Source organism: Pseudophryne corroboree, chromosome 4 (genome assembly GCF_028390025.1).
Source record: "Pseudophryne corroboree isolate aPseCor3 chromosome 4, aPseCor3.hap2, whole genome shotgun sequence".
NCBI lineage: Eukaryota > Metazoa > Chordata > Amphibia > Anura > Myobatrachidae > Pseudophryne > Pseudophryne corroboree.
Genome location: NC_086447.1, coordinates 431,411,796 through 431,427,208, shown reverse-complemented (window position 1 = coordinate 431,427,208; position 15,413 = coordinate 431,411,796). Strand labels below are relative to the sequence as shown.

At 49.6% G+C, this 15,413-nt stretch overlaps 1 protein-coding gene across 3 annotated transcripts in view; it reads right to left on the bottom strand.

The window, feature by feature from the left end:
* Positions 1–7,234, bottom strand: part of LOC134909702 (uncharacterized) — a 147,008-nt gene extending 139,774 nt beyond the window's left edge. For all 3 annotated transcript variants that reach the window (XM_063916882.1, XM_063916881.1, XM_063916879.1), the window contains exon 1: positions 6,899–7,234. The gene's annotated coding sequence lies outside the window, so the exon portion shown is untranslated. The remainder of the gene's footprint in view (positions 1–6,898) is intronic.
* Positions 7,235–15,413: the final 8,179 nt, after the last annotated feature.

Sequence of the window (15,413 nt, the reverse complement as noted above, 5' to 3'; positions counted from 1 at the left end):
CAAGGACCAGAGCACTGGAACGTAATGCTGGGAAAGGGGAATGGAAAGGGAATAGCCCCTGGCGCCCTATCTCCGTTGTCTCGCCCATGCTGTCAGTACACTCTTGCGAGACTATGGTTGCTTGAGCCCATGGCAGCCGCGTTTGAAGGGCGGATTACGTCTGCCCAACTTCTATGCCCCCTCAGGTCTTAATGAGAGACAAAGAGTGTACCGAGACAGGGTGATAACAAGGGGCCCTCTAACTGAAACAACCAAAGTCAGGGGCTACAAACTAGCCTAAAACTAAATGTATGTGCGGCTTGCCGCCAAAGGAAAAGAACAACAAAGGAAATTCTGACCACACGCCGACACAATACTCTTGTGTCCCGGCGGTGACAGCATAAGCAGAACCCTCTGCAAAACACCAGTGACAGAAATAATAACGGAAAACAGCGGCCTAGGCCGACGGACGCGGCAGAGCCGCTACTCACGGAACCGGTACGAATACTGGCAAACGGACAGGAACTCCCAATGCTGCTGACACAGACTCTCAGAACTGGAGGACAGGCAGAATCCCAAACGACAGACCGGTGGACACCAAGAAGCCAGAAACTCGACCAGGCATAGGCAAAGCCACTGGACTTCTGTACAGGAACACTTCACGGCAGGACACGGGATCAGACACAGGAATCGACACAGGGACTGACACAGGAATTGACACAGGAAGCAGTTCAACAGACACTGCTACACAGGAGCTCAGGAACTGGCAGGAACAAGCTCAGAACTCAAGCAGACTAGAAACCAAGAAATATCACCAGCGTCTATGAATAGCACTGAGCCAGCATATAACAGAGAGGCCTAATTAATAATCTCATGCAGCTGCCCTGTTGCATGACTCCAAATTGACAAGATGCAATAACCTGCCAGGTGAGGCTGAACACATGGGAACAAGCTGCAATTACACAGACTCACCAGCGGCAGCAACCAAGAGTACTCTTAAACAGAGCAACGGGAAATCCTGGCCTGCGAAACAACTTATAAACATAAAATAGGAATGAACCACTACCTGTGGTTCATAACAGTATCCCCTCCTTAAGGGTGAGTTCCGAGCACCCCATGACACCCACGGGGAACATGAACAGAAGAATAACATAAAATACCTAACTGACATGCAAAACAGGAATGAGCCACAGCCGTGGCTCATAACAGTAGTACCCAGCACCCTTCACAGGAGTACAGTAAACAGGTAGGCCAGGGTCTGTAGTACCCAGCACCTTCCACAGGAGTACAATAAACAGGTAGGCCAGGGTCTGTAGTACCCAGCACCCTTCACAGGAGTACAATAAACAGGTAGGCCAGCGTCTGTAGTACCCAGCACCCTTCACAGGAGTACAGTAAATAGGTTGGTCAGGGTCTGTAGTACCCAGCACCCTTCACAGGAGTACAGCAGACAGGTAGGTCAGGTTCTGTAGTACCCAGCACCCTTCACAGGAGTACAATAAACAGGTAGGCAAGGGTCTGTAGTACCCAGGACCCTTCACAGGAGTACAGCAGATAGGTAGGTCAGGGTTTGTAGTACCCAGCACCCTTTACAGGAGTACAATAAACAGGTAGGCCAGGGTTTGTAGTACCCAGCATCCTTCACAGGAGTACAATAAACAGGTAGCTCAGGGTCTGTAGTACTCAGCACCGTTCACAGGAGTACAATAAACAGGTAGTTCAGGGTCTGTAGTACTCAGCACCCTTCACATGAGTACAATAAACAGGTAGGCCAGGGTCTGTAGTACCGGTACCCTTCACAGGAGTACAGAAAACAGTTAGGTCAGGGTCTGTAGCACCCATCACCCTTAACAGGAGTACAATAAACAGGTAGGTCAGGGTCTGTACTACCCAGCACCCTTAACAGGAGTACAGTAAACAGGTAGGCCAGGGTCTGTAGTACCCAGCACCTTTCACAGGAGTAGAATAAACAGGTAGGCCAGGGTCTGTAGTACCCAGCACCCTTCACAGGAGTACAGTAAACAGGTAGGCCAGGGTCTGTAGTACCCAGCACCCTTCACTAGAGTACAATAAACAGGTAGGCCAGGGTTTGTAGTACCCAACATCCTTCACAGGAGTACAGCAAACAGGAATCTCAGGGTCTGTAGTACCCAGCACCCTTCCCAGGAGTACAATAAACAGGTAGTCCAGGGTCTGTAGTACCCAGCACCCTTCACAGGAGTACAATAAACAGGTAGGTCAGGGTCTGTAGTATCCAGCACCCTTCACATGAGTACAATAAACAGGTAGGTCAGGGTCCATAGTACCATCATCCTTCACAGGAGTACAGTAAACAAGTAGGTCAGGGTCTGTAGTACCAGCATCCTTCACAGGAGTACAATAAACAGGTGGGCCAGGGTCTGTAGTACCCAGGACCCTTCACAGGAGTACAATAAACAAGTAGGCCAGGGTCTGTAGTACCCAGCACCCTTCACAGGAGTACAATAAACAGGTAGGTCAGGGTCTGTAGTACCCAGCACCGTTCACAGGAGTACAATAAAAAAGTAGATCAGGTTCTGTAGTACCCAGCACCCTTCACAGAAGTACAATAAACAGGTAGGCCAGGGTCTGTAGTACCCAGCACCCTTCACAGGAGTACAATAAACAGGTAGGTCAGGTTCTGTAGTACCCAGCACCCTTCACAGAAGTACAATAAACAGGTAGGCCAGGGTCTATAGTACCCAGCACCCTTCACGGAAGTACAATATACAGGTAGGCCAGGGTCTGTAGTACCCAGCACCCTTCACAGGAGTACAGTAAACAGGTAGGCCAGGGTCTGTAGTACCCAGCACCTTTCAAAGGAGTACAATAAACAGGTAGGCCAGGGTCTGTAGTACCCAGCACCCTTCACAGGAGTACAATAAACAGGTAGGCCAGGGTCTGTAGTACCCAGCACCCTTCACAGGAGTACAGCAGACAGGTAGGTCAGGGTCTGTAGTACCCAGCACCCTTCACAGGAGTACAATAAACAGGTAGGTCAGGTTCTGTAGTACCCAGCACCGTTCACAGGAGTACAATAAACAGGTAGTTCAGGGTCTGTAGTACCAGCACCCTTCACAGGAGTACAATAAACAGATAGGCCAGGGTCTGTAGTACCGGTACCCTTCACAGGAGTACAGAAAACAGTTAGGTCAGGGTCTGTAGAACCCATCACCCTTAACAGGAGTACAATAAACAGGTAGGTCACGGTCTGTAGTACCCAGCACCCTTCACAGGAGTACAGTAAACAGGTAGGCCAGGGTCTGTAGTACCCAGCACCTTTCACAGGAGTAGAATAAACAGGTAGGCCAGGGTCTGTAGTACCCAGCACCCTTCACAGGAGTACAGTAAACAGGTAGGCCAGGGTCTGTAGTACCCAGCACCCTTCACTGGAGTACAATAAACAGGTAGGCCAGGGTTTGTAGTACCCAACATCCTTCACAGGAGTACAGCAAACAGGAAGCTCAGGGTCTGTAGTACCCAGCACCCTTCCCAGGAGTACAATAAACAGGTAGGCCAGGGTCTGTATTACCCAGCACCCTTCACAGGAGTACAATAAACAGGTAGTCAGGGTCTGTAGTATCCAGCACCCTTCACATGAGTACAATAAACAGGTAGGTCAGGGTCCATAGTACCATCATCCTTCACAGGAGTACAGTAAACAAGTAGGACAGGGTCTGTAGTACCAGCATCCTTCACAGGAGTACAATAAACAGGTGGGCCAGGGTCTGTAGTACCCAGGACCCTTCACAGGAGTACAATAAACAAGTAGGCCAGGGTCTGTAGTACCCAGCACCCTTCACGGGAGTACAATAAACAGGTAGGTCAGGGTCTGTAGTACCCAGCACTCTTCACAGGAGTACAATAAACAGGTAGGTCAGTTTCTGTAGTACCCAGCACCCTTCACAGAAGTACAATAAACAGGTAGGCCAGGGTCTGTAGTACCCAGCACCCTTCACAGGAGTACAATAAACAGGTAGGTCAGGTTCTGTAGTACCCAGCACCCTTCACAGAAGTACAATAAACAGGTAGGCCAGGGTCTGTAGTACCCAGCACCCTTCACAGAAGTACAATAAACAGGTAGGCCAGGGTCTGTAGTACCCAGCACCCTTCACAGGAGTGCAGTAAACAGGTAGGCCAGGGTCTGTAGTACCCAGCACCTTTCAAAGGAGTACAATAAACAGGTAGGCCAGGGTCTGTAGTACCCAGCACCCTTCACAGGAGTACAATAAACAGGTAGGCCAGGGTCTGTAGTACCCAGCACCCTTCACAGGAGTACAGCAGACAGGTAGGTCAGGGTCTGTAGTACCCAGCACCCTTCACAGGAGTACAATAAACAGGTAGGCCAGGGTCTGTAGTACCCAGCCCCCTTCACAGGAGTACAGCAGATAGGTAGGTCAGGGTTTGTAGTACCCAGCACCCTTTACAGGAGTACAATAAACAAGTAGACCAGGGTCTGTAGTACCCAGCGCCCTTCACAGGAGTACAATAAACAGGTAGGTCAGGGTCTGTAGTACCCAGCACCCTTCACAGGAGTACAATAAACAGGTAGGCCAGGGTCTGCAGTACCCAGCACCCTTCACAGGAGTACAGAAAACAGGTAGGTCAGGGTCTGTAGCACCCATCACCCTTCACAAGAGTACAATAAACAGGTAGCTCAGGGTCGGTAGTACCCAGCACCCTTCACAGGAGTACAGCAAACAGGTAGGCCAGGGTTTGTAGTACCCAGCATCCTTCACAGGAGTACAGCAAACAGGTAGCTCAGGGTCTGTAGTACCCAGCACCGTTCACAGGAGTACAATAAAGAGGTAGTTCAGAGTCTGTAGTACCAGCACCCTTCACAGGAGTACAATAAACAGGTAAGCCAGGGTCTGTAGTACCCGTTACCCTATAAATGAGTACAGAAAAAAGTTAGGTCAGCGTCTGTAGCACCCATCACCCTTAACAGGAGTACAATAAACAGGTAGGCCAGGGTCTGTAGTACCCAGCACCCTTCACAGGAGTACAGCAGACAGGTAGGTCAGGGTCTGTAGTACCCAGCACCCTTCACAGGAGTACAATAAACAAGTAGGCCAGGGTCTGTACTACCCAGCACCCTTCACAGGAGTACAATAAACAGGTAGGCCAGGATCTGTAGTACCCAGCACCCTTCACAGGAATACATCAGACAGGTAGGTCAGGGTCTGTAGTACTCAGCACCATTCACAGGATTACAATAAACAGGTAGGCCAGGGTCTCTAGTACCCAGCACCCTTCACAGGAGTACAGCAGACAGGTAAGTCAGGGTCTGTAGTACCCAGCACCCTTCACAGGAGTACAATAAACAGGTAGGCCAGGGACTGTAGTACCCAGCACCCTTCACAGGAGTATAGTAAACAGGTTGTTCAGGGTCTGTAGTACCAGCACCCTTCACAGGAGTACAACAAACAAGTAGGTCAGGGTCTGTAGTACCCAGCACCCTTCACAGGAGTACAATAAACAGGTAGGCCAGGGTCTGTAGTACCCAGCACCCTTCGTAGGAGTACAGCAAATAGATAGTTCAGGGTCTGTAGTACCAGCATCCTTCATAGGATTACAGTAAACAGGTAGGCCAGGGTCTGTAGTACCCAGCACCCTTCACAGGAGTACAATAAACAGGTAGGCCAGGGTCTGTAGTACCCAGCTCTCTTTGTGATAACTAGGTAAGTATTAGGTTTAAATATGTAGGTAAGTATACAGGTAAGTGCTTATGACATCTCTTTTCCCTTGGGACTCCCCGGTTCTTGATTCTTAACTGAGAGGTGAGTACAGGAGCTTCCACATAATTAACTACGTTTATAGCTCTAAATACCAGTTTATTTAGCAGACAGATTGCAATAGTGAACTTTGTGAAAGTTGAATAAGCACTAACTTGTAAAAGAACAGTTACAGTACCATACATCAATTTCAAATTGTAACAATGTATTTCACACTAAGGTCGATAAACTCATTTATTAAACTGCTTCCAGTTGTCTCGACTCCTTCGTTCTCCACTCAATGAGCGAATACCTGAATTTAGACATTTAAGCATATACAGTAGGCTATATGTGACCATAAATGCAGTCTTACGTAACCACCTTGAGGGTATATGAAACAGTATTACTTTATGCATATACTTTAACTTTACATTAATACTATACTACTAGCGTCTACGATTACCCCAAGACTGCCCACACAATACAGTTCGGTTGGGTACTACTTTGCAAGTGTCATTTAGAATACCCGTGTGATAAATGAAGAAACTGTTGGGGCTTTTCCAAATAAATCCAGTTTAAGTTATTGCTTATTAACACTTTAGTTCCTTCCTTTTAAGTCATTGTAATATACAATAGGATAATTTCTTATTCCGGACAGACTAGGATAGGATTAACAAATGTAGATAATGGTACGCTGTGGATGTGGCTAGGGCTATCCAAGATGCTTCCACAGGACAAAGTTAGTCTGTATCGCTAATGTTGACTTTAACTGAGATGGGTAGTCTTAATGTCAGACTCTCTTCTCCCTTTCTCTTGCCTACTGTTGGTACCAAATTAATTATCCAAGAGATTATGGCACAGTACACTGATTTACCAAATCACTGCTGTTATAGCTGAATTATCACAGGCAAATGGTTCCTGACAGAAATGCAGAACGCTGTAGACTGAGAGTATGTCATAGGCTCACTATGAAGTCTGTCTGCCTGTTTTTCCCTGCCCTTTCCCTGCGCTGTTATATGAGATGAGTTTGCTATAGCATTTTATACACTGCAGTGTTAACTCTAGCTGATTTACTTAACAGTCAATGTAATAAGTGCACTTATTTATACTCTGGTGTTTGAAGGTGACTTCCTGGGAAAATAATGTTTTTACACTGCGGTATAGCGTTAACGCTGCTTTCAATATACCTCTCCAGTTGTCTGGGCAGTAACTGGCCTCCTGCAGCCTTATATGGCAAGCGGCTCCGCCTCACAATCTGCCTCTCTCAGTCTCTCAGCCTGCAGCTATCAAACTGGAGCAGGCCATTCCTCCGTACTGGACCTCTGTCGATGGGCTCTACATCTACTTGCCCTCTGGGGCGGATCAGTGACCCCTTACGCCCGACGTCACCAGGACTCTTGAGAGGGTCACAGCTCAAACTCTGCTCTCACTCACAGGCACCGCCAGCTGTCCCCTCACAGCACAGTCAGTCTCCCACAGCGTTTACCTCAGGGCCCCTCTGCCCAACTGCCGCTCACTTTTCAACTGTCACTTGCTGTATCACCTGACACTGGTCATGTGAGGTACATCTGACCCCCTGAGCAGCTGCAGAGGCTGCTGGGAAATGCTATCAGTCTCCACAATGACATACTGTATATAATTTATGTGCTGTAGCATGAGGAACAATGTCATAAAGGATTACTCACATAGTGGGGTATTACATCTTCACAGGAGTACATCAGACAGGTAGCTCAGGGTCTGTAGTACCCAGCACCCTTCACAGGAGTACAAAAAACAGGTAGGCCAGGGTATGTAGTACCCAGCACCCTTCAAAGGAGTACAATAAACAGGTAGGTCAGGGTCTGTAGTACCAGCATCCTTCACAGGAGTACAGTAAACAAGTGGGCCAGGATCTGTAGTACCCAGCACCCTTCACAGGAGTACAATAAACAGTTAGGCAAGGGTCTGTAGTACCCAGCACCCTTCAGAGGAGTACAATAAACCAGTTGGCCAGGGTCTGTAGTACCCAGCACCCTTCACAGGAGTTCAGTAAACAGGTAGTCCAGGGTTTTTAGTACCCAGCACCCTTCACAGGAGTACAGTAAACAGGTAGGCCAAGGTCTGTAGTACCCAGCACCCTTCACAGGAGTACAATAAACAGGTATGCCAGGGTCTGTAGTACCTAGCTCCCTTCACAGGAGTACAAGAGACAGGTAGGCCAGGGTCTGTAGTACCCAGCACCCTTCACATGAGTACAATAAACAGGTAGGCAAGGGTCTGTAGTACCCAGCACCCTTCACAGGAGTAAAATAAACCAGTAGGCCAGGGTCTGTAGTACCAAGCACCCTTCACAGGAGTACTATAAACAGGTAGGCCAGGGTTTGTAGTACCCAGCACCCTTCACAGGAGTACTATAAACAGGTAGGCCAGGGTCTGTAGTACCCAGCACCCTTCACAGGAGTACAGCAGACAGGTAAGTCAGGGTCTGTATTACCCAGCACCCTTCACAGGAGTACAATAAACATGTAGGCCAGGGTCTGTAGTACCCAGCACCCTTCACAGGAGTACAGCAGACAGGTAGGTCAGGGTCTGTAGTACCCAGCACCCTTCACAGGAGTACAATAAACAGGTAGGCCAGGGTCTGTAGTACCCGGTACCCTTCACAGGAGTACAGAAAATAGTTAGGTCAGGGTCTGTAGCACCCATCACCCTTAACAGGAGTACAATAAACAGGTAGGTCAGGGTCTGTAGTACCCAGCACCCTTCACAGGAGTACAGTAAACAGGTAGGCCAGGGTCTGTAGTACCCAGCACCTTTCACAGGAGTAGAATAAACAGGTAGGCCAGGGTCTGTAGTACCCAGCACCCTTCACAGGAGTACAGTAAACAGGTAGGCCAGGGTCTGTAGTACCCAGCACCCTTCACTGGAGTACAATAAACAGGTAGGCCAGGGTTTGTAGTACCCAACATCCTTCACAGGAGTACAGCAAACAGGAAGCTCAGGGTCTGTAGTACCCAGCACCCTTCCCAGGAGTACAATAAAGAGGTAGGTCAGGGTCTGTAGTACCCAGCACCCTTCACAGGAGTACAATAAACAGGTAGGTCAGGGTCTGTAGTACCCAGCACCCTTCACAGGAGTACAATAAACAGGTAGGCCTGTGTCTGTACTTCACAGCACCCTTCACAGGAGTACAGAAAATAGGTAGGTCAGGGTCTGTAGCACCCATCACCCTTCACAGTAGTACAAAAAACAGGTAGGCCAGGGTCTGTAGTACCCAGCACCCTTCACAGGAGTACAATAAACAGGTAGGTCAGGGTCTGTAGTACCTGCATCCTTCACAGGAGTACAGTAAACAAGTAGGCCAGAGTCTGTAGTACCCAGCACCCTTCAAAGGAGTACAATAAACAGGTAGGCCAGGATCTGTAGTACCCAGCACCCTTCACAGGAGTACAAGAAACAGGTAGGCCTGGGTCTGTAGTACCCAGCACCCTTCACAGGAGTACAGCAGACAGGTAGGTCAGGGTATGTAGTACCCAGCACCCTTCACAGGAGTACAATAAACAGGTAGGCCAGGGTCTCTAGTACCCAGCACCCTTCACAGGAGTACAGCAGACAGGTAGATCAGGGTCTGTAGTACCCAGCACCCTTCACAGGAGTACAATAAACAGGTAGGCCAGGGTCTGTAGTACCCAGCACCCTTCACAGGAGTACAGCAGACAGGTAGGTCAGGGTCTGTAGTACCCAGCACCTTTCACAGGAGTACAATAAACAGGTAGGCCAGGGTCTCTAGTACCCAGCACCCTTTACAGGAGTACAGCAGACAGGTAGGTCAGGGTCTGTAGTACCCAGCACCCTTCACAGGAGTACAATAAACAGGTAGGTCAGGTTCTGTACTACCCAGCACCCTTCACAGGAGTACATCAGACAGGTAGGTGAGGGTCTGAAGTACCCAGCACCCTTCACAGGAGTACAATAAACAGGTAGGCCAGGGTCTGTAGCACCCATCACCCTTCACAGGAGTTCAATAAACAGGTAGGCTAGGGTCTGTACTACCAAGCACCCTTTACAGGAGTACAGCAGATAGGTAGGTCAGGGTTTTTGTAGTACCCAGCACCCTTTACAGGAGTACAATAAACAGGTAGGCCAGGGTCTGTAGTACCCAGTGCCCTTCACAGGAGTACAATAAACAGGTAGGTCAGGGTCTGTAGTACCCAGCACCCTTCACAGGAGTACAATAAACAGGTAGGCCAGGGTCTGTAGTACCCAGCACCCTTCACAGGAGTACAATAAACAGGTAGGCCAGGGTTTGTAGTACCCAGCTCCCTTCACAGGAGTACATCAGACAGGTAGGTCAGGGTCTGTAGTACCCAGCACCCTTCACAGGAGTACAAAAAACAGGTAGGTCAGGGTCTGTAGTACCAGCATCCTTCACAGGAGTACAGTAAACAAGTAGGCCAGGGTCTGTAGTACACAGCACCCTTCACAGGAGTACAATAAACAGGTAGGCCAGGGTCTGTAGTACCCAGAACCCTTCACAGGAGTACAATAAACCAGTACGCCAGGGTCTGTAGTACCCAGCACCATTCACAGGAGTACAGTAAACAGGTAGTCCAGGGTTTGTAGTAGCCAGCACCCTTCACAGGAGTACTATAAACAGGTAGGCCAGGGTCTGTAGTACCCAGCACCCTTCACAGGAGTACAATGAACAGGTAGGCCAGGGTCTGTAGTACCCAGCACCCTTCACAGGAGTACAGCAGACAGGTAAGTCAGGGTCTGTATTACCCAGCACCCTTCACAGGAGTACAATAAACATGTAGGCAAGGGTCTGTAGTGCCCAGCACCCTTCACAGGAGTACAGCAGACAGGTAGGTCAGGGTCTGTAGTGCCCAGCACCCTTCACAGGAGTGCAATAAACAGGTAGGCCAGGGTCTGTAGTACCCGGTACCCTTCACAGGAGAACAGAAAACAGTTAGGTCAGGGTCTGTAGCACCCATCACCCTTAACAGGAGTACAATAAACAGGTAGGTCAGGGTCTGTAGTACCCAGCACCCTTCACAGGAGTACAGTAAACAGGTAGGCCAGGGTCAGTAGTACTCAGCACCTTTCACAGGAGTAGAATAAACAGGTAGGCCAGGGTCTGTAGTACCGAGCACCGAACACAGGAGTACAGTAAACAGGTAGGCCAGGGTCTGTAGTACCCAGCACCCTTCACTGGAGTACAATAAACAGGTAGGCCAGGGTTTGTAGTACCCAACATCCTTCACAGGAGTACAGCAAACAGGAAGCTCAGGGTCTGTAGTACCCAGCACCCTTCCCAGGAGTACAATAAACAGGTAGGTCAGGGTCTGTAGTACCCAGCACCCTTCACAGGAGTACAATAAACAGGTAGGTCAGGGTCTGTAGTACCCAGCACCCTTCACATGAGTACAATAAATAGGTAGGTCAGGGTCCATAGTACCAGCATCCTTCACAGGAGTACAGTAAACAAGTAGGCCAGGGTCTGTAGTACCAGCATCCTTCACAGGAGTACAATAAACAGGTGGGCCAGGGTCTGTAGTACCCAGGACCCTTCACAGGAGTACAATAAACAAGTAGGCCAGGGTCTGTAGTACCTAGCACCCTTCACAGGAGTACAATAAACAGGTAGGTCAGGGTCTGTAGTACCCAGCACCCTTCACAGGAGTACAATAAACAGGTAGGCCAGGGTCTGTAGTACCCAGCACCCTTCACAGAAGTACAATAAACAGGTAGGCCAGGGTCTGCAGTACCCAGCACCCTTCACAGGAGTACAAAAAACAGGTAGGCCAGGGTCTGTAGCACCCAGCACCCTTCACACGAGTAAAGTAAACAGGTAGGCCAGGGTCTGTAGTACCCAGCACCTTTCAAAGGAGTACAAAAAACAGGTAGGCCAGGGTCTGTAGTACCCAGCACCCTTCACAGGAGTACAATAAACAGTTAGGCCAGTGTCTGTAGTACCCAGCACCCTTCACAGGAGTACAGCACACAGGTAGGTCAGGGTCTGTAGTACCCAGCACCCTTCACAGGAGTACAATAAATAGGTAGGCCAGGGTCTGTAGTACCCAGCACCCTTCACAGGAGTACAGAAAACAGGTAGGTCAGGGTCTGTAGCACCCAGCACCCTTTACAGGAGTACAATAAACAAGTAGGCCAGTGTCTGTAGTACCCAGCACCCTTCACAGGAGTACAGCAGACAGGTAGGTCAGGGTCTGTAGTACCCAGCACCCTTCACAGGAGTACAATAAACAGGAAAGCCAGGGTCTGTAGTACCCAGCACCCTTCACAGGAGTACAGCAGATAGGTAGGTCAGGGTTTGTAGTACCCAGCACCCTTTACAGGAGTACAATAAACAGGTAGGCCAGGGTCTGTAGTACCCAGCGCCCTTCACAGGAGTACAATAAACAGATAGGCCAGGGTCTGTAGTACCCAGCACCCTTCACAGGAGTACAGAAAACAGGCAGGTCAGGGTCTGTAGCACCCATCACCCTTCACAGGAGTACAATAAAAAGGTAGCTCAGGGTCTGCAGTACCTAGCACCCTTCACATGAGTACAATAAACAGGTAGGCCAGGGTTTGTAGTACCCAGCATCCTTCACAGGAGTACAGCAAACAGGTAGCTCAGGGTCTGTAGTACCCAGCACCCTTCACAGGAGTACAATAAACAGGTAAGTCAGGGTCTGTAGTACCCAGCACCCTTCACAGGAATACAATAAACAGGTAGGCCATGGTCTGTAGTACCAAGCACCCTTCACAGGAGTACAATAAACAGGTAGGTCAGGGTCTGTAGTACCCAGCACCCTTCATAGGAGTACAGCAAACAGAAAGTTCTGGGTCTGTAGTACCAGCATCCTTCACAGGAGTACAGTAAACGGGTAGGCCAGGGTCTGTAGTACCCAGTACCCTTCACAGGAGTACAATAAACAGGTAGGCCAGGGTCTGTAGTACCCAGCACCCTTCACAGGAGTACAATAAACAGGTAGGCCAGGGTCTGTAGTACCCAGCACCCTTCACAGGAGTACAGCAGACAGGTAGGTCAGGGTCTGTAGCACCCATCACCCTTCACAGGAGTACAATAAAAAGGTAGCTCAGGGTCTGCAGTACCTAGCACCCTTCACATGAGTACAATAAACAGGTAGGCCAGGGTTTGTAGTACCCAGCATCCTTCACAGGAGTACAGCAAACAGGTAGCTCAGGGTCTGTAGTACCCAGCACCCTTCACAGGAGTACAATAAACAGGTAAGTCAGGGTCTGTAGTACCCAGCACCCTTCACAGGAATACAATAAACAGGTAGGCCATGGTCTGTAGTACCAAGCACCCTTCACAGGAGTACAATAAACAGGTAGGTCAGGGTCTGTAGTACCCAGCACCCTTCATAGGAGTACAGCAAACAGAAAGTTCTGGGTCTGTAGTACCAGCATCCTTCACAGGAGTACAGTAAACGGGTAGGCCAGGGTCTGTAGTACCCAGTACCCTTCACAGGAGTACAATAAACAGGTAGGCCAGGGTCTGTAGTACCCAGCACCCTTCACAGGAGTACAGCAGACAGGTAGGTCAGGGTCTGTAGTACTCAGCACCCTTCACAGGAGTACAGTAAACAGGTAGGCCAGGGTCTGTAGTACCCAGCACCCTTCGCAGGAATACAGCAGACAGGTAGGTCAGGGTCTGTAGTACTCAGCACCCAGCACCCTTAACAGGAGTACAGAAAACAGGTAGGTCAGGGTCTGTAGCACCCATCACCCTTCACAGGAGTGCAATAAACAGGTAGGTCAGGGTCTGTAGTACCCAGCATCCTTCACAGGAGTACAGCAAACAGGTAGGTCAGGGTCTGTAGTACCCAGCACCCTTCCCAGGAGTACAATAAACAGGTAGGTCAGGGTCTGTAGTACCCAGCACCCTTCACAGGAGTACAATAAACAGGTAGGCCAGGATCTGTAGTACCCAGCACCCTTCACAGGAGTACAATAAACAGGTAGGCCTGGGTCTGTAGTACCCAGCACCCTTCACAGGAGTACAGCAGACAGGTAGGTCAGGGTCTGTAGTACCCAGCACCCTTCACAGGAGTACAATAAACAGGTAGGCCAGGGTCTCTAGTACCCAGCACCCTTCACAGGAGTACAGCAGACAGGTAGATCAGGGTCTGTAGTACCCAGCACCCTTCACAGGAGTACAATAAACAGGTAGGCCAGGGTCTGTAGTACCCAGCACCCTTCACAGGAGTACAGCAGACAGGTAGGTCAGGGTCTGTAGTACCCAGCACCTTTCACAGGAGTACAATAAACAGGTAGGCCAGGGTCTCTAGTACCCAGCACCCTTTACAGGAGTACAGCAGACAGGTAGGTCAGGGTCTGTAGTACCCAGCACCCTTCACAGGAGTACAATAAACAGGTAGGTCAGGTTCTGTACTACCTAGCACCCTTCACAGGAGTACATCAGACAGGTAGGTCAGGGTCTGAAGTACCCAGCACCCTTCACAGGAGTACAGAAAATAGGTAGGTCAGGGTCTGTAGCACCCATCACACTTCACAGGAGTACAATAAACAGGTAGGCCAGGGTCTGTACTACCTAGCACCCTTCACAGGAGTACAGCAGACAGGCAGGTCAGGGTCTGTAGTACCCAGCACCCTTCACAGGAGTACAATAAACAGGTAGGCCAGGGTCTGTAGTACCCAGCACCCTTCACAGGAGTACAATAAACAGGTAGGTCAGGTTCTGTACTACCCAGCACCCTTCACAGGAGTACATCAGACAGGTAGGTCAGGGTTTGTAGTACCCAGCACCCTTCACAGGAGTACAGAAAATAGGTAGGTCAGGGTCTGTAGCACCCATCACCCTTCACAGGAGTACAATAAACAGGTAGGCCAGGGTCTGTAGTACCCAGCACCCTTCACAGGAGTACAGCAGACAGGTAGGTCAGGGTCTGTAGTACCCAGCACCCTTCACAGGAGTACAATAAACAGGTAGGCCAGGGTCTGTACTACCCAGCACCCTTCACAGGAGTACAATAAACAGGAAGGCCCGGGTCTGTAGTACCCAGCACCCTTCACAGGAGTACAGCAGACAGGTAGGCCAGGGTCTGTAGTACCCAGCACCCTTCACAGGAGTACAATAAACAGGTAGGCAAGGGTCTCTAGTACCAAGCACCCTTCACAGGAGTACAGCAGACAGGAAGGTCAGGGTTTGTAGTACTCAGCACCCTTCACAGGAGTATAGTAAACAGGTTGTTCAGGGTCTAGAGTACCAGCACCCTTCACAGGAGTACAACAAACAAGTAGGTCAGGGTCTGTATTACCCAGCACCCTTCACAGGATTACAGTAAACAGGTAGGCCAGGGTCTGTAGTAACCAGCACCCTTCACAGGAGTACAATAAACAGGTAGGCCAGGGTCTGTAGTACCCAGCTCCTTTCACAGGAGTACATCAGACAGGTAGGTCAGGGTCTGTAGTACCCAGCACCCTTCACAGGAGTACAAAAAACAGGTAGGCCAGGGTATGTAGTACCCAGCACCCTTCAAAGGAGTACAATAAACAGGTAGGTCAGGGTCTGTAGTACCAGCATTCTTCACAGGAGTACAGTAAACAAGTAGGCCAGTGTCTGTAGTACCCAGCACCCTTCACAGGAGTACAATAAACAGTTAGGCCAGGGTCTGTAGTACCCAGCACCCTTCACAGGAGTACAATAAACCAGTAGGCCAGGGTCTGTAGTAC